Source organism: Mixophyes fleayi, chromosome 1 (assembly GCF_038048845.1).
Source record: "Mixophyes fleayi isolate aMixFle1 chromosome 1, aMixFle1.hap1, whole genome shotgun sequence".
In the NCBI taxonomy this organism is placed as follows: Eukaryota; Metazoa; Chordata; class Amphibia; order Anura; family Limnodynastidae; genus Mixophyes; species Mixophyes fleayi.
This window is the reverse complement of record NC_134402.1, coordinates 152,717,509-152,742,060: the sequence shown is the minus strand read 5'-3', so window position 1 is coordinate 152,742,060 and position 24,552 is coordinate 152,717,509. Positions and strand designations below refer to the sequence as shown.

At 39.3% G+C, this 24,552-nt stretch overlaps 1 protein-coding gene across 2 annotated transcripts in view; it reads left to right on the top strand.

The window, feature by feature from the left end:
- Positions 1 to 24,552, top strand: part of CCSER1 (coiled-coil serine rich protein 1) — a 794,335-nt gene that overhangs the window by 53,669 nt on the left and 716,114 nt on the right. The gene's annotated exons all lie outside the window — the stretch shown is intronic.

Sequence of the window (24,552 nt, the reverse complement as noted above, 5' to 3'; positions counted from 1 at the left end):
GCAATAAAACACATTTCAAGCTTTTACTGGAGCTTTCTATAATAAGCCACCAATCTCCTGGTCGATATTCAGATCCCATTAGAAGAAGTCCAGGGATGATATTGTAATATTAAAGTATTTCCACTAATTACATGTTTACATATATATGCATAGGCAAACCGAGGGGGGGTATCATGCGCCGGGTGTTCAGACAGCGCACCTGACACCTGGCAGACTTACCTCTCATCGGTGCTCCGCTTCCCGCTATCTTGGATTCGGGTCTGCGCATGCGCAGACGGGCGATTACACTAATTCCCCTGCTCACTGCTGATTGACCCTTTTCCCTGGCGGCAAGTTTAAAAGGCACCTCCTCTCTATCTTCAGTGCCTGTTCTTTGAGTTACCTCCTGGTGATAGAAGTGGCTTCCTGTTACTTTCCAGCTATTTACCTCCATTCTGGACTGCAGAGCTGACGCTCATCTTCGGACATCTCCACTACATTTGTCTTCAGAGCTGACGCTCATTCTCCTGAACTTTCACCACATAGTGGTCTGCAGAGCTGACGCTCACTCTACTGAACTCTCCGCCACATAGTGGTCTGCAGAGCTGGCGCTCACTCTACTGAACTCTCCGCCACATAGTGGTCTGCAGAGCTGACGCTCACTCTACTGAACTCTCCGCCAAATAGTGGCCTGCAGAGCTGACGCTCATCTCCAGACAACTCCTCTACATTTGCCTTTAGAGCTGACGCTCATTCTTCTGAACCTTACACCACATAGTGGTTTACAGAGTTACACCGATCTGCATTATCTTCATTGCCATTACTTATTGTATTGACCATCCTTCCTACGGTACTACTGCCTGTAGTCTTCCCAGGGACTTCCGTACAGTGCTCTAGTAGTGACCGCAACCTGCGAGGTAGACGCAGCTAAGCCCATACCGCTTTGCAGCGGTTCCTGGTGAACACCGTCTCCTCGTTAGGCTCCGCGCCCTGTTGGAGTAGTGCCAAACTGTTCGAATCCCTTGGTTTCGCTACATCTGCCGAGTCTCCTCGTAAGAACCGTGACAGGGGTTTTTCTAATGCCTGGAAACCCCCCTCCCAGTCAGGGGTACTGTATGCTTGAGGTGGCTGGACCCTACCCCAGGACCAGCCACTTTGCAGATTGTGTGCAGATCGTTTCTGTCTGCACTGTTCACAGCTTCCCAACAAGTATTAAAAGCAGCAAGAACAGGTCTTATAGAGTAGGACAGTCTGCCAGCTGTTCTGACACACTGAATCAGGACTTTGTCCTGATTATAAGAACAGTCGGGAGGTATGTCTCGCTTCACACGGCTCTACTCGGAAAGGGAGAGCTGTGTGCCCCTAACAGTAGTGCACGCAGCATTACCTGTGTATATGATGGGAATAGGAAGAGTTGGAGAGCAGTCAAGCACTGTCTAAAATATAGCCACGCCCCAAAGCATGCTGACCATGCCCACTGGCGGTGTGGCATGGAAACCCCTGTCTACAAATCCTGCATTTGCCCCTGATATGTATATATGTATACATTACATGTATACATGTATTACATGTATACATATATATGCATTGTCTATTGTGTCTATATTCTCTCTTGTCCGTGATATATAACACAGATGAGAGACAATGCAAACCGCTCAACTGCAAACTGACTGCTGGTTGGGTGACCGATCACTTATATATGGATGGGTATTATTCTAGAATAAATGGGGAGTGAACACCTACAATATTTGTGTCTCACCTTCTAGAATGTTCTGGTATATTCCCATATGCATGTGTTACGTTAGCTATATAGGGTATCCATTATCTCAAGAACTAGAGTCAATTTGAAAAAAAAAACATATTTTTTTAATTCAGCAAACAGAATATACCCTAAATTTATTCATATATATATTTATATATATATATATATATATATATATATATACTTAGCAAATAATAATAATATAAGCAAATACAAATGTGGGTCTACTGAGCTGATAGCTGATTTGGTCAATATTGTATCTGGTTTTCTCCCTTTTGTAAGTACTCTCACTGCTCTAACCTAGTGAGGAATTCTGATGTAAAAGAAGAGAGTCAGCACTGGACAGATATAGTACAGTCCTGCATGAACTTTCAGACATCAGAAGTCATGATACAGCAAGATCATGCTGTCCGAATGAAAAATGCCTGGATCAGCAGGAGTATGGAGAGTGTGGCAGGCATCCACAAGATGTTGGGGTACTGACTAGTTAACCTGAACGCTAAACTTTTGTGACTATGGTTTATTTACGATATTCACCCATACTCAAGATTATTTGGGCCCCAGTGCTGCCACATGGGTTCCCCGTTTAGGCGGTGGTCATAGCCTTGGCAAAACCAGCTCCTGAATTAGCTGTTGAGGCCACATATCCCCCCCCCTCCCGTATCAAGGAAACTGTTTAATCGGTACCCCTCTTGACGTTTTCCACCTTTCTGCAAACCAAGCCCCCCTTCTAGTTTGCAGAGACCTCCATCTCCTGAGAGCAGAGAGTAGGTGTGTAACTTGATGTACACTGAGCAGACCATCTAGACCATACTTACCAACTTTCTTCAGCTCTCTTCCGGGAGCCTGCCAGTGGAGGTGGGCGTAAGAGGGCGGGGCGCCAAAATCAATGTGGATTGCGCGCTTTTGGGACCTAATTCTGCCCACTTCACTAGGAAGTGGGGCACTTCCTAGTGAAGTGGGCAGAATTCGGGAGATTGCCACACTCTCCCGGGAGTCTGGGAGACTCTCACAAAATGCGGGAGTGTCCCGGACATTCCGGGAGAGTTGGCAAGTATGATCTAGACCAGGCTTGTCCAACCTGCGGCCCTCCAGATGTTGTGAAACTACAAGTCCCAGCATGCCCTTCCAGCTATCAACTAGTTGTCTACCAGCAAAGCATGCTGGGGCTTGTAGTTCCACAACACCTGGAGGGCCGCAGGTTGGACAGGCCTGATCTAGACACTGGTGCCAAGCCAATGTGTTTACATGTGGCATGTTTATGTGGCAAAACATTTGTAAGGAAGAATTAGGGTTTTTATATGAGTGGCACCCTATGCAAAAGCATAGTTGTCTATTTACGCAGATTCAATATGTATATATATTTATTTCTTTATTTTCTTCAGGCTAGAGCGATACACTATGCATAATATAATAATAATAATAATTTTTATGGCATATTTTCTGCTCACAGACTATTGAAATATTTCTGTTACAAAAGTAAAAATAATTGGATGGTGACCGTTTAGCATCCATCCTTGAGTAATCTCCTTCCCTGGAAAGCAATGGAAATGTTTCCCATAACGGTGAACCTAATTAAAGAAAGCACTTAACAGTAGCTTCCAAATTAGTTAAAGAAAAAAATACATATCAATCTCTTGAGTTTTTTAGCCAATGTTTGCTTGTCAGCTCGTTCTACCCACATTTAAACTATCCTTATGGGACTATTAAAATTAGTTGTAGCCCTGAGGTTTTTAATATGGGGATAGTAAAGCAAAGTGAGTTTTGTTTTAATGTGGTGGAATATACCAGCAATACAAACTTGCTAAGGATAACTGCAGGAGCCTGCAAAATATAATTGCATGAAACAAAAAGGCAAGGTATTCAAATGTTAACAAAAAGCCCCTTGACAAAAGAGTGTATTTTCCTGTCATACTATAACCGTGGTGCAAATCACCCACTCAATGGAGAAGTTATGGTTGAGCAAATGCAGGAGAGACAAAGGCTGTGTCAACATGCATTTCTTACCAAGAAACTGGGGGAAATGTTAGCATTATATTACTGGGAAAAGTCAATTTCAAATAGAAGCTGCATTCTAGGGGTGTGGAGAGGCAGGGCCGCCTGCAGAGGGGGTAGGGGGGGGGGTGCTTGTCAGGGGGCTCATGATCTCAAGGGACTCATGGCTATTGTTGCAAGAACTTACATTATGATACTGTTCTAACCTGCTGGCTATTTGCTTTATCCACGCCAAAATATAATAAAATTATTGATCTAAACATTTTAATTATATTTTGAGATATAACATGTTTCAAACTCATCTCACAAAGAGAGGTGGGTCCAGGATCAATACTGATCAGGGGGCCCATAATTCTTATGGGCGACCCTGTTCAGACATTTCTGTGGCAGTAGGTGTGAAAGGAGTCTGTCTCCAAATGAGGTCTCTGAGATGTCACCAACTGGGCATTTGTGGCAGAAAGGGGCTCATTTAACACAACATGATTGCAAGTTCTTCACACTCACTCTGATTATCATACTTTTCATCTCATTGTGATGGCATGACGCTGATTGTGTGTTTCTTGACATGGCTGGTACTATGCATTTGTATATCATCAAGTGGAAAATGCTTACATACTGAACATCAATTTCTGCTAGAAGTGGTTTAATAAATGAATACTTGCCAATCAATATAGTGCAAGTAGTGACAGCTGTTTATTTTCTTATTTTAACTTAATTAGAATGTTGCCATGTGCATTCACTTAGTGAATTAAGTCAAGTAAAAACAACCATGCTGTATCCTCTTTTATGAATGAGATTGTTTAACCATTTGAACTTTCAGTTAAACTGACAACACACATAGGGCCTTATTCAAGTCTGAACGCAACTTGGACTTCATTTTCTTATTTAAAAAGAGCATGCGACTTGTGCATAGTGCCACCCGTATTCCAATCCAAGCGTATCTCAAGATAAGTTATGTTTTGAATATGGGTGGAACTATGCTTTGTCCAAACAGTATTTGCCGCACATAGACAAAATAACAGACTGCAGTATACGCAAATGTATATTTACAATAAAAGTTCACTTTGGAATGCATAAAATGTAAATTTTATCAAATTTTTAAAAACAACTGTAAACAGTATAATAAAAAAATAGTTTGGCCTATTTTCAACTAAAAAAAATGTCTAATAATTTTTTAAAAATAATTTACATGAATAAAGATTCTGTCAATGCGTATAGTACATATAATGCGTCTAGATAATATATATTTAGTTGCATACATCACTATCATCCTGTATTTACGCAGGGCCCTCTTAAGAACCTCTTGGGCCCCTGGGCACAGCAGTGCACCGGGGCCCCTATATATACAAAAAAAAAAAAAAAGATTATATATATGTGCCCTGCAGCCCAGGGGGGCCCTCCGGAGGCAGGAAAAAAAAAACCCTTCAAAAAAAGAAGAAAATACTTACCGTGCTGTCAGCTGGCGATCCGGCTCCCTCCATGGTCTCCTCCTCCGTCGCGCTCCGCAATGAATGTCGGGCGGGCGTGATGACGTCACGCCCGCCATGCACTGCCAGCGCGATGGAGAAGGAGACCATGGAGGGAGCCGGATCGCCAGCTGACAGCACGGTAAGTATTTTCTTCTTTTTTTGCAGTGGTTTTCAGGTTTCTACCCATGTTTCCTAGTATGAAGTCCAATCTTGAATTCTTTAGTTTAAAGCTGCAAACTTTATTCCACAGAACCAGAGTTGTTTATGTGAATATTTTTTGCTATAAGAAAGCCTTTGCCGTTTTTGTTTTTTTAAGTGAAATTCAATTGTTTTTTAGCTTGTTGAATATCTTCAATCGCTGTGTAAAATTGTGATTACAATAACAGCAAATACATAAAAATCTATTTACTTTGTGTTTTTGTGCAGATGGTGCTTTGTTACTGCTTTCTTTTGTTTCTCAATATGAATTAGTATGCTAGAAACTAAGCAACCCTGGCTGATATATCTGTAAGACATTGGAGTTGTTCATGTGGATTTAGCTGTTGATTTTCCTGTGGGTACAATGTCTCATTTGATGTGTCTGCATTTTTTACCCTTTTGGTTAAAATGATGGCACTGCAGTGAGAGTGTGTTTATGCTTACTGTCAGTGCATTGTTATGCATGGCTCTGCAGGATTACAATGCATGAAATCAGCTTGTGTTGATACTGCAGTTTCCAAGTTGAAGTTAGCAGGGCTCATTGCTTCCACCTGTCAGCTGCCTCTGGCAATGGAGTTATCCACTGAATCAAGTTAAAAAAAAGCCTTTCTATTTAAAAGCTAGTCTGTTGTGCTTTTCTTCAAAGAGAAAATTGACATATTGTCCATAAGAGCGATAAGGTTGTAACAGTTTAGTTGGCAACTCGCAGACGTTAAAATGATTGCTTGAGGCAGCTGTCTGCAGAAGTTGGCCAAAATAGATCTTTCGTTTATTCTAGTTTTCATTTTCAGTTGTTTCTGGCTTTGAGTATAAACGTTTGGAGTAAAAACAAATAATTGTTTACTCTCAGTTTAAGACTATTTGGCAAAAATCAAAATTCACTATGTTACTAATCATAACCAGCCAGAATCACTTACCTTTTATCCAATGTCAATGCTGCTCGTTGTTGAGAACTCTCTATGGGTTGCTTTGTTTGTCTAACCCCTAAAGTGTGATCACTGCCAGTTTGTCTATAGGCTCACTATGATAACCAATGACCATATTCCTGTGACCTGTGGGTGCAAGCCTTTGATAAAACCTATGGAAGTAAATCTATTATTATAGAAACTAAATGTGTTTTGTAACATTTCATGTTTATGTTTGATTGACTATAGCAATTAATAGCCCCATCTACCCTCTCCCGTCGGCCCTTAACATTACATTATATTTCAGTTAACTTAAAAACATTTGCTTATAAATGCAAATTATTCAGGACAAAAGATTTACCTGTCATATGTAGTAACTCAGATTATATATACGATTTTAGTAAAACCTGCTATTTCACTTGACACAAGTTGTGCATGTAATACTATAAAGCTATGTAGTTGCCTGCAGTTGTTGCCATGTGGAACATTGCAGATTTAATTCCACTTTTAAAGATTATATCACATTGCCTGGGTTTTTTAAGTATGATTGGTGCTGGGCCTTCCTAAAGGGGTTTTCCACAGTTAAGTTTACTTTTTTCAAAGCCTGTTCTCTTCCCTCGACTACTACTTTGGTGAGGGTACCACCTCTGGCTCTGTTCACCGGGATCCTGTTACTTAAGTTTATACTGTAATTTTGTTAGTCAGCTGTGGTAAGAATGTTGGTGCACCATACAGGCGTGCACTTAGGGGGAGGGGTACTTGTACCGCCACTTTTCTCTAGTCACCATCTTCTATGCAGAGACAGGTAATTTACCCCAAACAAGGTTTTGTTGTAGTCAGGAGGCTCCAGTGACGTCATGAGGCTGCCAGAAGAAGTAGAAGCTGTGCAGCGTATCGCTGCTACACATGGTGGTCATTCCTCCAAAAGGAATCCCCCTTCCTCTGCACCATGCGCTGCCTATTAAACAAGACATATTCCTTTATTTAAAACAGATCTCACCCCCGCCCACCTCTACTCAGGTGAATGACACATGTACTCTTTTTCCCTAGTGCACCCCTCGAACTTCTACTGCCATTAATGTAAGCACAAAAACTGTGTGGTGGGAGCTTAATGGAATTGTTTTCCATGGCCGAGCAGCTGCATGAAAGCATCACATCACCAAGACCAATACCAAGGCTTTGGATGGAGTGATGTAAAGCACACTGACTGGACTGTGGAGCAGTGGAAATGTGTTCTGTGGAGTGATGAAGCACGCTTCTCTGTTTGGCAGTCAGATGGGCGAGTCTGGGTTTGGCTGAAGTTGAGAGAACGTTATCTGCCTGATTGCATTATGCCAACTGTGAAGTTAGGTGGAGGAGGGATAATGGTATGGGGCTGTTTTTCAGGGTTTGGGCTAGGCCCCTTTTCTCCAGTGAAGGGCAAACTTAATGCTTCAGCATACCAAATAATTTTGGACAGTGCTATGCTTCCAACTTTGTGGCAACAGTTTGGGGAAGGCCCTTTTCTATTCCAAAAAGACTGTGGCCCAGTGCGCAAAGCAAGGACTACAAAGACATGGTTTGATGAGGTCGTTCTGGAAGAACTCGATTGGCCCACAGAGAGCCCTGACCTCAACCCCATCGAACACCTTTGGGATGAACTGTAATGGAGATTGTGAGCCAGTCCTTCTCATCCAACATCAGTGCCTGACCTCATAAATGCTCTACAGAATGAATGGACACAAATTCCCATAGAAACACTCCAACTTCTTGTGGAAAGCCTTCCAAGAAGAGTAGAAGCTGTTATGGCTGCAAAAGGGGGACCAACGCCATATAAAAGTGTGATAGCCCAAAACTTGAGTACTCTGGGGTGTATCTATATGTAAATATATGTTCATGTACCTTCCTGTTTAGATGTGGTTACATGTGTTACTTGTTATAAGTGTTTATAAAGATTTTTTAAAAAAAAAAGGGAAAGTGACAGGGAGAGTAGTGTGATACTTAGGACCGCTGAGAGAGATCCCTGTGTCTGATAAACTGAGAGCGGAAAGATAGGGACAGAATGAACATCGAACAATGTGATATTTAAGCAGAGAAAAAGTGAACAAAAATGGAAGAAGAAAAAGAGAGGCGTGAGTAAAAAGTAAAGTGCTGAAAATCACTATGAAGTAGAGAGATCTGTGAATACATACAACAGAGACTGAGCTATGTACTGAGGACAGTGTGAGAGGAGAGAAAGTAGAGAGATCTATGAATACACACAACAGAGACTGTGTAATTCAGGTTATATGGCGTGAAAAAGAAATTTATGGGCCCCAACCACGTGCACCACTTCTACAAATAATTATTGAAATATATGATGTGGGTCTTAAAGTTGTATTGAGAAATTAATTTATATATTAGTATTAGATATGTCAGTGTTATTAGTATGGTGAATTTATAGGTTTGCCAATTGTAAATAGTTTTAAAGTGATAAGATATTGTTTAAAAATAATTGTGTGCTTCTAAAATAAATATCAGAATAATTAATAACAATAAAAGAAAGTTAGTTCAGAATACACTTGTGTCATTTTAAATCTCTGGATAAATCTCTTTACCTCTCTGGTGCATAGAAAATCTGAAGTGCTAAAACCAGAAAGAGAACAATCTTATACTGGTAAGGTGCAATTTCAACGTATTACTCTAAATAACACCACGCAGGGTATTACAAAAGTATATGTATTTGAATACAATGCTATTATAGCCCCTGTTGGTGTAATGGTCAAGCATCCAAATACTTTTGTCCATATAGTGTAGTATGTGCTATCTCTATTTTATGGCTAGGACTCTTGTCATTTAAATAGTAAAATGGTGGGAATTAGTTCATATACATGTTTACTGAATTTGGTAGTTTGCTTATTGAGCAATAACAATTTACACTATGAAGCTCACATTTATTTCCGTGTTCTTTCACACGTATACTAACTTAATCATATGATATATGTGTGTATAACACCAAGCTCACACTAGTCATTATAGTTAACAGGGGATTATCTAATAGGCTCCAAGCAAATGTGGGCAATGATAACAACATGTGAAACTGACATTGATTTTACAGAATCATTAACCAGATTATTACATACAAGTTAACCCGTGCATGATACTCATGCATTCTAGTCATATCAAGCTACTTAAGGTGTTAAAAAGGTTCTTGTCATGCATTTGGGCCTAGCCCAGGCCTCCTCAGGGGAAGAGCGTTACTTCCCGACGCAAGCGCCCTTTTTTAACGTGGTTTTGTCCACATGTCACCACCTCATCATTTTTCTCCATCACCTCATCCTTCATCTTCATCGCCACATCCTTCATCAAGCTACTTAAGGTGTTAAAAACTCCCCACTGTCACCCCCGGCAACCACCAACCACTCCCAACTGTCACTTCTCCTTCACGAAATATATAGGTCAGTGTATAACTCTGCCCAGCAGGTGGCGCTGCAGCTTGGTTTTTCTTTTTCCACACACGCCACTAGGCATTTATATAGTAGATGTGTTATGTAAAATATCTGTACTACATATCATATTTATATTTTTAAAGTCTACAGTGGTTCCTGTTTCTTCATTTGCTGATGGGCTCTATATATCCCAGTACAACACCTTTCTTTATAGTAACCCATTTAAATTCAGCTGTGGACTGTCATAGATTTTGTTCAGTTTGAAGACCAACCACCGTATAGAATGTCATATATCATTGTTTTGTTAGAGAGCATTACTATGCAATGGTGTAACCATAATAGATTTTCCTTTCTCAGTTGATTGTTTGTTTTTGTATAAATGAGCATATTTGGTGTTCAAGATGATGTATGTTTCTAATCCAGCTTTTGTCTACCTTTCACTTCTCTGTATTGTTGGATGTTTGTACCGCGGATGCACAACCCTGTGGATTATTGCAAGTGCTTATCGACAGGGAAGCCTTGTGTTCAGGAATTCCCTGTGGCATTATGCAGCGTTTCATTCTTTCATTCACATGGCAGCATCATTTTTCAGACTGCAGTACAATGCTAGAGTAGGTTCCATATTGTATGGATGTTATTTTTTTATTTCTATCAAACTCTCTTTAATAAATCATTAAGTTCCTTTCCAGTGCTGAATAGACTCTGTTTTTTCATGTTAAATGCAGTAAAACATGCATAGTAATCTGTCCCTGCTATTTCTGTTAATTTATTCTGTTGTCTGAATTATAGGAGAATACGCTTTTCATTTTAATGATTTTAGTGAAACAAAATGGATTGTCTTGGAAAACCAGAACTTGGGTAAGCCCATACCTAACGCCTGATTAATGAACTGTATCTTTCAGTTTTTAACTTTAGTTCCTTACAAAACACTGGCAATGGTTGTATTAGCATTTCAACAGCTTAGGTGATTTAAGTAGTGTTGTCATATACCCCAACAGTCCTAATTTTCTCACATCTGTGCAAACTTGTGAAAGAAATATTCATTTTATTAACACAAAAGTGTTGCTCAGGGATGGTTCAGTTTCTGCCTTTAGACTACAGTGCTGTGTGTAGTTGTGCCTGTTAACTGAACCTCAACCTACATTATAGAATGATACTTCTACTTTTAACCACCAAAGAACCATGAAATAAGAGGGGATTTGTTTGGGCTCATACACACCAGTCATTTCCAATGCATTACACTCTAAGCTTGGTACCATTAACAGAAATGCACCACAAATGTGATTGTGGTAGAGCAAGGGCAATGCTTGTGGATGCTCAGGTGAACACAGGACAGAGCATATACATTCTATCTATCTATCTATCTATCTATCTATCTATCTATCTAGTTTATATCTATCTATCTATCTAGTTTATATATCTATCTATCTAGTTTATATCTATCTGTGTCCAGTCTGCCCAGCCATGTATAATATAACATTTTTATTGCCAGTAAAACAGATATATGGCATGTGAAGTGTGGATATAATTTAATATACATTATATTTCCACTTCTCAGACTGCTCCCAGGCATTTATAAAAAAAATCTCATCTGCAATGCCTTCATCCATTTCATATATGAATTTGATGTTATAAAGAAGTGTGGGCAGGTTTGGCCATACTGAAATAAGCTGGGTGTTCTGGGAATACAGATTTAATGTTATTACTATCTGGGGACAACTTTATATAAATGGCTGATATAGTATATAACAGCACTGTCCAGTCTATACCCAGCCATTTATAAAATAAAATCCTATTTGCATTGCTATCCTTTATATAATATAAATTGTAACGATGCAGATTTGATCTGTAGAAATGGTTGTGGGCAGACTGTGATACCAATGCAGATGTGATTTTATATAGCAACATTCAGGGGCATATTCAATTGTTGAATATCTTTGCGGCGTTAAAACTATTACCGTTAATACAGTAATAGTAAGCTGGATTTCAGCTCACGGCTCAGGGAGCTGCAAGCTAAAATCCAGCGAGAAAACTACTGTAATAACGGTATTTACGCGCACTATTACCGTAATAACGGTAATAACGGCGAGATTTCTGGCGTTTCCACCAACAATTGAATATGCCCCTCAGAGTTGTAACTAGGTTGGTAGGAAATGTGCTCTACCCAGAGCACAAAGCTGAAGCAGGCGCTGGCATGGGGCTCATTACTTCACTTCCAAAATGAGGATGATTCATGGGGTCAGAGGAAAGGGTTGGAGAGTGATATAGCATTTCTTCCCGAATCAAGATGGCTAGTTCGTATATATGTGTCATTTCGATGCTAACATAGTGTTAAAAGAAAATGTGGAACTTTGGTAAGTCTAGAAAATAGACCTTAAGGGTCTATATTAGAAATGTATCTCTCGGTCTGCAGTCGGATCTGGCATACTTACCAGATGGAACACATTACTAGTGTGCTGAGGGGCTCCTCCGTCTCCTTCTACAAAGTCTGGTCCTCATGGGCCTTATATCACAATCAACCTCCACTTCAGTTCTAGTGGAATCTAAGCATGGAAAGATATTCCTAAGCAAGCACATTTTTTCTCCTACTTGATGCGTGAATCATTTACCCCCCCACCCCCCACCCCCCCCCCCCCCCCCCTCTGGTCCCTATACACCCCCCCTCCCCTCTATACCCTTCAATTTTGAATTGTTAAAACAACATCTTTACTGTATTAGATAAATATACGATTATCTCCCGAGTAGGAGAGAACCATGAGAGTGTTTAAGTGTCCTGTTGTATGTAGACACGTGTTATCTATTACTGATTAACCTCTCGAAATTCTGTAATGCCTTTTCTATTGGAAAAAGATGTTTCTAATAAAAAGTTTTTTTTAAAAAAAGAAAAGAAATGTATCTCTCATCTGTAAACATTTTGTTAATACACTCTAGTAGACTGTAAATGACACTTACATCTCCTGCACCTCCTGCCATTGTTGTGGGGCCAGCAATACTTAGTCCTCTATCTATACCTAGCTCTCACTGCAGCGTCATCGTGAAGGTGGCCTTGGCTTTGAACAGTATAGAGCAGGAAGCAATTCAAACTACTCACATCAAAACCAATAATGTTGGGTTTTTAATGTAGCGTAGGTGGGTGCCATAGACAGAAGACCATACTTGCCAATTTTATTACTCTTATATCCATGATATCCCGCAAACTGCATCCTTTTGGTCCCGCCCCCACATCATGGCCAAAATATCTCCCTGGCATTCTGGGACAGTAGGCAAGTATTGGGGGCACACCGTTGGCAAAGTTTAGTTAAATTTGCAAATTAGGATCCTGCTTTACCAATATGAATTTTGCTTTTATACTGACATCAATGGATCTAGTTATCAAAGAGAGATAAGCCATAAACCCTGCGAAAACTCCAGGTTTTGCAGCTTTTAGGGCTTTTCAATACTTCCCAAAGCCTCTGAAATCAGTAGACATAGCTGAGTCCGCCTGTGAAGCCTTCCCATGCAAAACATGAGGAAGCCTATTTACTAAGAACAGTGGCGGAACAAGTACTAACGCTGTCTCCTGATTGTTCGTCATGGATGACCACAGGAAAATATGCTTTATTGATAAAATAAAGCATTTTTCCTATTTTTATTTTTAATAAAGTTTATTTTATTTTAATTCATTTAAAAAAACATTATTATTAATATTCTTTTTTAATTTGGAACTGGAAGCCCAAGACCATGCTTCCATTCCAATGCACATGCACGATCTGTCATGCTGGCTCACACTGTGTGAGCCACACATGTGCTCGGACGGCAAGCAGTTACTTACTGCTGTCAGACAGTATCGCTGGAGAGCTGAGCATCGCATTTTTTTTATAAATTGCCATATAGCAAGATTTTCTATCGCTGCGTCTTGGAAAAGAGATCCCCAAAAATGAAAAATAATATATGTACCATTGAACAGTAGCGAAATTATAATGTCAAGTGTTCATAAGTGATTACTTTCAGCAGATTACCTTGTATGTACAAAATAAACATCATTATATCAGATGAGATGAATTATAGAATGTGCTTTGTTTGATTGGCTTACCTACTTGACAGCTGGTTTGTTAAGACACAGAGCACAAGTTATCCAACAGCTTAGTATCCCAGCTTGGCAAGTGTCATATAATGCATGATGTGTTAAACAACCCATATGCCCTTACTTGCATTTTTCTCAACAGAAAACATTATTAGAGTTGTAATAAAGTGTCCACACACCATTTAGAACATGCTTTTCATTAAGTCCTGAGAGCCAAAATACATCCTCTATATTGCTTTTTGTTGGAGCAGAGATGTAATTTAGGAAGTAATTGTGTCTAACATAATTACAACCACATACTGATAAAGGCAGTTATATTTGCTGTTCTCATTAACTACATTGGCTATTGTTAATTCTGACTACTTTACTGTTTTCATCACATTTTACATTGCACCTGGGATTTATCATGCAGTGAGCCCTTCATACAGTGTGTGGTACTTTGCTGTCAAACAGCTGAATTCATACATTTGTCAGCACATAATCAAATGAAAACTATTGTAACGTTATTCATTAAACATAGCATCACTAGTTTATATGAATTCTTCCATCTCCCCATTTCTCCCCTTTATTTATCTCTGTAGCATGGGATTTGTCAAGCCAAAAGTGCCTTAGATGTTGCACTAAGTATGTGCCGAAATCACTTGTGTGAAGTCAAGTGCAGCATGTTTTCAACATAGCTTTTTATCATTGTAAGTGTAGGAATCATTGACCTCCATGCTGAACATAGACCAAGATGTGTGGGTATTCACAAGAGCTATTAAGTACAACGATTGCAATGGAAAATGCTGCATGTAACATTTTGGCTCAGTGATTGTTGTTCTTAAAGGACCACTGAACCCAAAAATGTTGATAATTTGCATGTATTATTATTGTCTATTTATTCATATAACTCGAATAATACTGCACTACTGTTTGACATACTCTCTGGCATCATCATCATCATTTATTTATATAGCGCCACTGATTCCACAGCGCTGTACAGAGAACTCACTCACATCAGTCCCTGCCCCATTGGAGCTTACAGTCTAAATTCCTTAACATACACACACAGACAGAGAGAGAGAGACTGGGGTCAATTTTGATAGCAGCCAATTAACCTACTAGTATGTTTTGGAATGTGGGAGGAAACCAGAGCACCCGGAGGAAACCCATGCAAACACGGGGAGAACATACAAACTCCACACAGATAAGGCCATGGTAGGGAATTGAACTCATGACCCCAGTGCTGTGAGGCATAACCACTAAGCCATCGCGCTGCCCAATATGACCTGGAGGCACTTCTATTTGTTATAATATGAATTGGAGGCACTACTGTTTGGCATAATATGAACTAAGGGAACTACTGTGTGGCATAATATGAACTAGAAAAAGTAGGGGGCAGCTCACCTTCAAGCTTGCCAAAGTGATTACACTAGAAAGAAACAGCTTGAATGAGCTCTTTGCTTTAAGACATTCAAAAGGCCCTACTTAAAAGTTGAAGCCCAATAATGCCATGCACATGAACCAACATTCTAGCTCTCCAAAATTCAAATCTTCCCTGAGAAGGAAATGACAGAGCATGTGCTGCTAAAGCAATTGAAAGAACTGGCTAAGCAGGTCATAGGTAAGTGCTGGACATCTTACCTGTGCTGCTGTGCAGTGTATCCCTATCTAAATTTCCCTGTGTACACACTCTAATATAATGCTGCGTACTCCAATAATGCACACAGAGGAAGAACATAAACAACTTCACACAGATAAGGCCCTGGTCTTAATAGAACCTATGAACCCACCACTGTGAGACAGCAATACTAATCACTGGGCCACCACCTGTGAAGCATGAAGGAAACATGCATTATTGTCAAGCTGTCAGTCACTGGCAGTCACAGTACCTTCCGCTTAACATGTCTCAGTATTAATTTCTCATATTTATTAATTTCACATTGTGGCTTTACTTGCTCAGTAACAATCCCTTCTTAATGTTTCCTCTCCTATGAATAGCAAATAGAGGCATCTACCCCCCTTCCCCAACACACACACACACACACACACACACACACCTTGAACTATCGTCATAGCTGAACTACAAAACAAAACTCTGTATAGGTAACCAGGGGTGAGAATGTATGCTTGATCTCTATAGGGTCTCAGTCATTGTGGATCTAGGACGTGCCCTATGCCAACTATAAGTCTGTTCCCACATTTAAATTAACCTCTCTCTCCAATGCAACATGGTTTTGCCCAGGTGCAAAGTTACTCCTATTTTATGCTTTGCTCTCCTTAATGACTCAGGCCCTGTAGTGTACAGGATCTCAGTACACATTAAGACTTCCATAACACTTGACAGACCGTGAAGTTAGCTTGTATTTATGTATAACAAGCACTGAGGGAGAACTGTTCAAGGTAAAGTTTTAGTAGCAACGCTGAGAAGTTTCCAGCGTCTTGTTTATGAAGTGCTATAAACCTGGTGTTACAAAGGTATACATTCTTTCTTGCTTTTATACTTTTTATTCATATGTTTTGAGTGCATTTTAAGTAAATATGATAAAAATAAATATGTACATATATACACAATACTAACATACAGACATAGCCACACAATACTAACATACAGACATAGCCGCACAGTCGATAGGAGGGAGTATAGAAAATCTCTAATTTTTTACATATTAATTCACATTAACAGGCCTTTCCGTTTGTCACTGCCTAGCTAGGAGTTCAGTGACAATAGCTGAATATTAATCTACTTCATACTTGTCAACATTAAACTACATCATACTTGCCAACAAGTTTTAACTCCCTTCCGAGTTCTTCCAGATATAGAAAAAAAGAAATAAAAGTAGCAAATGGGGGGATGGGGAGTACAGGTTTGGAGGCGCAACATGTATCACCATCACCTGCGGCTAAAAATGTCATCAAGTACCCTGTCCCTCCACTGCACTAGGGAAGGGTCCCCTGATTTCACGGGACTCTCCCTGATAAACTGGGTGAGTAGGCGAGTATGAACTACATTTACTGTAACTAGAGAATGGAGCATTAGATAGCTTGTATAATAAATACATATATTTATTATATATATATATATATATATATATATATATATATATATATATATTAAAGATGTCCACTGACACCCGTGTTTTGGTTTTGGTTTTGGATCTGGATGTGCTTCATGTTTTGGTTTTGGTTTTTGGCAAAACAACAACCCTTGTGTGTTTTGGTTTCGGATCTCTATTTTTTTCTAAAATCACATAATTTGGCCTTTTATTCGTTTCTACATTATTATTAACCTCAAAAAAATTATTAATTTCCAGTCAATTTTTGTCAAGTGCCAAGAACACTGCTACCCTCCTGTTTCTGTATGACCAATGGCACTGGAGACTGGAGAGTGACAAGAACACTGCTACCCCATACTTACCAACTTTTGAAAGTTGGCTTCCGGGAGCCTGCCGGGGGAGTTGGGCGTGATGGAGGCGGGGCTCCAAAATTTGCGTCATTTTGGACTCGCCCCCGTGACTTAATGACGGAAACAAGCGGCATTTTACAGCAGGGGACGGGGCCAAACGCCGCGATTCCCGGTGATTTTGGACCTAATGCTGCTCACTTCACTAGGAAGTGGGCAGATGTGGGAGATTGCCACACTCTCCCGGGAGTCCGTGAGACTCTTGCGAAATGCGGGAGTCTCCCGGGCATTCAGGGAGAGTTGGCAAGTATGTGCTACCCATGTTTCTGTGTGAGCAATGACACTGAGCAATGTCACTGGAGAATGGAGAGTGAAAAGAACTACTTCTGTTTGTGTGTGAGCAATGGCGCTGGATCTCCTGGGAAGGGAGGCACTTATGGAATCCAAAACCCGCGAGATTCGACAACGCAACAATGACGTTTTCCCTCCATTCAGATCCGAGCATGCGCGAAAGTACTTAGCCGGCTCGCGAGCCTACTTGGATCACCTAACTTTGGGTGGGCTCAGTTCAGTTCAGAAAACCAAGCCCGAGCATCTCTAATATATATAGATAGATAGATATGTATATACACATATTGAAATATGGTATACATATATATATATCTATATATCTATATCTATCTCTAGTTTTATATATATATATATATATATATATATATATATATATATATATATATATAAATATATATATATATATATATATATATATATATATATATATATAAATATATATATATATATATATTTCTATTTGACTTATAAATATATATATATATATATATATATATATATATAAATATATATATATATATATATATATACAAGTTAACCCGTGCATGATACTCATGAATTCTAGTCAAATCAACCTACTTAAGGTCTTAAAAAAGGTTCTTGTCATGCATTTGGGCCTCCTCAGGGGAAGAGCGTTACTTCCCGACGCAAGCGCCCTTTTTAATGTGTGTTCATGAGGTAAAATTACATCACGATAATGAGTTTGAGCCCTCAACTTGTAAATTTAGCCTTTACTACCCCTCCCACGGGGAGAAGGGGGGATGATGGAAGTTAACTGACTTCACTATTCTAATTTTTTTTATCAAATAATGTTAGTATACCAAATTTCAGGTCAATTGGATGAGCCCTTTCTGAGAAAATAGTTTTTTCTTTTATATATTAGATAATGCTAAGAATTTAGTAGGTCAGTGTATAACTCCGCCCAGCAGGTGGCGCTGCAGCTTGTTGGTTTTTTTTCACACACAGACACACGCCACTAGGCTTTTATATTATAGAGATATATATATATATATATATATATATATATATATATAGTGTGTGTATGTATATATATATATATATATATATATATATATATATATCTAATATATAAATGCTTAGTGGCGTCTGTCTGTCTGTGTGTGTGGAAAAAAAACCAAGTTGCAGCGCCACCTGCTGGGCGGAGTTATACACTGACCTACTAAATTCTTAGTGTGTGTGGGAAAAAAAATTCAAAAAGGGCTGAAATTTGGTAGGGCTCAAACTCATTTTCGTGATGTAATTTTACCTCATGAACACACATGTGTAGAGGCGTGCGTTAGTATGTGTGTGTGTGTGTGTGTGTTAAAAACTATTTTCTCTGAAAGGGCTCATCCAATTGACCTGAAATTTGGTATATTGACATTATTTGACCAAAAAATTAGAATAGTCAAGTCAGTTAACTTCCATCATCCCCCCTTCCCCCCGTGGGAGGGGTAGTAAAGGCTAAATTTACGAGTTGAGGGGTCAAACTCATTTTCGTGAGTTAATTTTACCTCATGAACACACATTAAAAAGGCCGCTGACGTCGGGAAGTAACGCTCTTCCCCTGAGGAGGCCTGGGCTAGGCCCAAATGAATGACAAGAACCTTTTTAAGACCTTAAGTAGCTTGATTTGACTAGAATGCATGAGTATCATGCACGGGTTAACTTGTATATATATATATATATATATATATATATATATATATATATATATTGTGTATATATTTACTGTGTATATATATATATATATATATATATATATATATATATGTATATATATATATATATATATATATATACATACTGTATATCAATAATAATCTCTTTAGATTTTGTTGCAGCAATTTGTTTTACTAAATAAGAAGTACTGATGGATCTTATTAAATACTGGCATTTGAAAGAAAAATGTGGACTCCTGGAGATTGTTGGAATCATTAAGAAGTAGGTTGTCTCTCTGAATTTTGGTCTCTCTATGTCTTGTCTATTTAAATTCTCAATATCACTTGCAATGTTTGGATCAGATTGGTATTGCTATGCAGGTTTACAGTGACAAATGTTGTTTTATAGATCTCAATTAAAGTCTACTTCTTGTCTTAAAAGTAAATGTATTGTCCCATAGAACGGAATGGGTGCTTTGGATAGAAGGGGTTACCTGTCACACAAGGGAATTTCACATTCAGTTGTATTGATGCTTTGAAATGCTGTTTTTTTATGGTTTAAGGAAAACAGGGTTTATAGTAGAGATGGTCACTGACCCCCGTGTTTTGGTTTTGGATTCGGTTTTGGATCTGGATTACCGTCGTGTTTTGGTTTTGGTTTTGGTTTTGCAAAACCGCCATTGCGTGTTTTGGTTTTGGTTTTGGTTTTGTTTGGTTTTGTTTTGCTATTTTTTGGGAAAATCCATGTTTTTGGGCCTAAATTAACCCAATTTAGTGCTCCAACTGTTTTAGAGATAAGTAATCTAATTGTTGAGGTAATAAATCATCCAAAAAAACTGTTTAATTCTTCGTTGGTAGGCCTATTCTACACACAAAACAGATTGTCTTCCTCTCCATCTATGCATATTGGCAATGCAGCCATCGTCTTTGAATGTATATTACACCCTACACTTATAGTTAAATATGTAAAGAAATGGAAAAATCCAGTTTGGTTTCTGTCTCTCTAGGCCCCCCTCCACTTGTATAAAATACCCAAAAATTCAGCCATTATAGACTGTACAATATTAATTGACATGGAGAAAGCCAGTTTGGTTTCTGTCTCTCTAGGCCCCCCTCCACTTGTATAAAATACCAAAAAATCCAGCCGTTATAGACTGTACAATATTAATTGACATGGAGAAAGCCAGTTTGGTTTCTGTTTCTCTAGGCCCCCCTCCACTTGTATAAAATACTAATAAATTCAGCTGTTATATACTGTACAATATAAATTGAAATGGACAAAGGCAGTTTGGTATCTGTCTGCATCAGATCCTCTCTCCACTAGGAGTAAAATAGAAAACTATTCAGCCGTTATATAATCTAGAATATAAATAGAAATTGAGAAAGGCAATTTGGTATCTGTCTGCATCATAATCATCAACATCATCATTAGCGCCCTCGTCGCCTACACAAATCTCCCCCTCATCCTCTTCTAATTCCAAAGTGGCATCCTCAATTTGGGTATCACCGGCTACACTCGGGCTATTAAGGCACACATCAGCAGAATGCTCACGATTAGACATCCCACTGTTGGATGGACTCTCCACAGGGATTGTTGTCATTTGTGAATCAGAGCAAATATTCTCCTGTAATGCCTCACTGTTATCTTGCAGCTCGGCTTTGACGCGTAACAGTAGTTGTGCACCAATTGTAGGCTGGGTAACTTTTTGGGATCTGCCACTAATAGCCAAAGGTGAAGGCCTCATTCTCTCTTTGCCACTGCGTGTGTAGAATGGCATGCTTGCAATTTTTTTTTTATCGTCACTTAACTTTTGCTCAGTTACACTTCTTTTTAGCTTCAATACAGTAAATTTTTTTTTGGTTTTTGTTTTTTGCACTAATTTGAAAACACTCTGTTGTTTGACATCGCCTTGGCCAGATGACGTACTGGGAACACTAACATCAGGACTGGTGACAGAACCTGGTTGCTCATTCAGATCATATGTGGACTGCTTTGAATCCATTCTGAGCGCAAACCACTGGGGAGTGCTAAAAATTATTTAGTAGATACTGCTGACAGATATGACTTTTGACAGCCAGAAATATTAATGCACAATTAGGGAGGACACCCCAAAAGCACTGAGGAGTGCTAAAAATTATTTAGTAGATACTGCTGACAGATATGACTTTTGACAGCCAGAAATATTAATGCACAATTAGGGAGGACACCCCAAAAGCACTGAGGAGTGCTAAAAATTATTTGGTAGATACTGCTGACAGATATGACTTTTGACAGCCAGAAATATTAATGCACAATTAGGGAGGACACCCCAAAAGCACTGAGGAGTGCTAAAAATTATTTAGTAGATACTGCTGACAGATATGACTTTTGACAGCCAGAAATATTTATGCACAATTATGGGGGACACCCCAAAAGCGCTGGGGAGTGCCAAATATGAAGAAAAAATAATAAACCTCTATCCTCCTCTCTGCACTAGCGATTTTGGTTAGAGCAATTTCAAGAACAATATTGTATTCTCTGTCCCTGCTCTAATTAGCCTATGACTACACCCTGCTCTCTCCCTCTGTCAAATGGCGATGGATTGCTGTGGAGGCGTGTATTTATAAAGTTGAAGTATCGCGAGAACTGAGCCCCGAGATCCGACGACGTCACAATGACGTTCGGCCTCGATTTGGATTCGGAATGGGCGGGAGAGTACCGAGCTGCTCAGCTCGGTACTCGGATACCCAAAGTTCGGGTGGGTTCGGTTCTCGGAGAACCGGACCCGCCCATCTCTAGTTTATAGTCAATTATAATTCATATATATTTATTTTCCAGTGTTACCGCAGTCTTAACGTTGATTGAGCTAAAATAATTCAATTATATATAATACAGAATGTAAACTATTTTTAGTTGCTCACTGATTGCTGCTGTAATGTCCTATAGTAATTAAAATGCCTTGTAGCAATAGCCTGAGATGGTTGAATGTAAATAAATTGATATATAACAGATTACTTAAATATGTATCACTTTTAAAGACTGACTGCATTATCCATATTAGCTTATCATTATTATTTATTACAATGTACTATTCGTTATAATAGCCTTTAACATATTAATTGCTACTTATATCTATTACTGGCTTTCTCTAAGCCTTCTTATTTACTTACAGTCAGAGGTGTACTGACTGTTAAATTGGGAATCACTAGGCATTTATTCATTATTAACTAGAATTGTGTGCCAGAAACACCCAGTCTGCAATAACAGATGCTGGTATGGAGTGTAAAATAGTCTAGAAAGGCTCAGACATTTTCTCACACTACCGTGCGTGTTATTTTTGGACAGATGCAGCAAGGCTAATTTTTTCTTACTGGTTTTATTTTTGCACTTTGCATCTACATGCTAGGAAATAATAATTTTGGAATGAAATAAACACAGAACGTGCAATACAAAGAAAATACACATAGTAGGGCTCATTTAGAGGTAGATTTGTTTTCTTTTGCATAAGATATGCATATCGGTCCTAAGCATGTTCTCCAAAAATGGGTACATATATTTCCTTATACAGTTTTTTTGTATCGTTGGCTTATGCCGTGAGAGGCGTAATGGGAATGGGCAAAGACAGGCAAATGTAGGCCAAATACAGTAAGGGATGGCCATGTCAGTAAAGTAGAGAGTCAATTCATTTCTATTGATGTGTGATTAAAGTAGGGAGTCCCAATCACATCAAAGCTAGCATCGGAAACCACTTGTGATTGGTTAAGCACCCAAGGGGATTCCCAATCAATTGAGTTCACTCTTATTATACAACAGGGAGCAGTTCTCATCATCTTAATGTTGCGTTATTTTCCTTTTGACTGAATTGCAAGAAGGATATCTCACTTGGATTACTGTGGGTTAAAAGAAAAAGATCTACCTTGTCTTTCCCTTTAGATTAAAATATTTACAAATTTCCATTGGAGTATTGCAGTATAATAAAGTGGTAAAAAGGGTATCGTGGTATCGTGGAATGTTTTATTACATTACATTTTTTTAATGTGTGTGCATGCATGTGTGTTTAATACTATATTTGTATAATGAGAAGTGATCTTAGGCCCCCCTTAACATTATGTTGGGACCACACGGCAAGCTGTCACTCCAAGGGGTAAGTGTATTAAGTGCCGATTTCTGCAAGTCACCGGAAATCGGCGAGTTTGCAGTGAAAATTTAAAGCGGCAATGGCTTTAAAGGCATTGTTTTGCCTTTAAAGCCATTGCTGCTTTAAATTTACCGCCAGGGTCCAAGTTTTTTTTTCCATTTCCCCAGTACACACATCACATGGGTGCTGGGAAGAGGCCAAGAACTTTTCCGGACATGGCTGGTAGTCTTTGGGAGAGGGTACAAAAACCAACAAAGCTCCAGTCCCACGATGACCAAACCGATGCTGCTTTACATTATGCCAATGGGATCCCGGCCAACTAGACACATTCACTATCAAAGGCCAGTGCATCCAGAGAATATCAACTGTGGGTATACAATATGTGAAGCGCATATCAAACACATATGGCCTTGTACAGAGTTAGTAGTAAAGCAAGAAAAAACAAAATTGCACCTTGGCAAACCCACGTTGCACTGCAGGGGAGGCAAATTTAAGTTGAGGGAGGTTGTGTCCAAGCACAACTGTAGATTGTAGTGAAAATAAAACTGTCTAGTGTATGCATGCTATGGGCAAAGGCAGCCAGGACTTTCCATGCATGCAAAAGAATAAAAACTAAAATAAATGCATTTGCGCCTATTGCTTTACAGTATGGCTTGTCTAGGAGCAATTGTGCTTCTTTTTTTAAATGAGTCCCACAGCATTTATTTGCATTTTTACACATACTTGCCAACTTTTCATCGTTGGCTCCAGGAAGATCCCGGGGGAGGTGGGCATGCAGGGGCGGGGCTTGATGAATCGCATAATTTCGGCCCCGCACCCTAAACGATTGTCACACGATTTTGACCAATTACAGCAGGGGGCAGGGCTAAGATGACACGGTATTTGCATCATTAAGCCCCACCTCCCACCACTTATCTATTTCGGGGGCGAGAACTGGGAGGCTGCCTTGCTCTCCCAGGAGGTCTCCCAGAAATGCGGGAGTCTCCCAGGCATTCCGGGAGAGTAGGCAACTATACGTTAAAGAAAAGCAGCTAATGAATCTCTAGAGACTGAAGTGTATTTTACATTTCTGTCTCCATTACTGAAGTCATGTTGTCTTACCTGTCAGTCTTTGATTAAATCTTGGTCTCCATGAAAATGGCCACCTCCATAGGCATCAATACATGGACATAGGACACAATTTCTGAACTGTGTCATCATGCCACAGATGGCAAAGCTAACCATGTCTTGTACTGGCTTGGTTGTTCTGAAATTAGATTGAA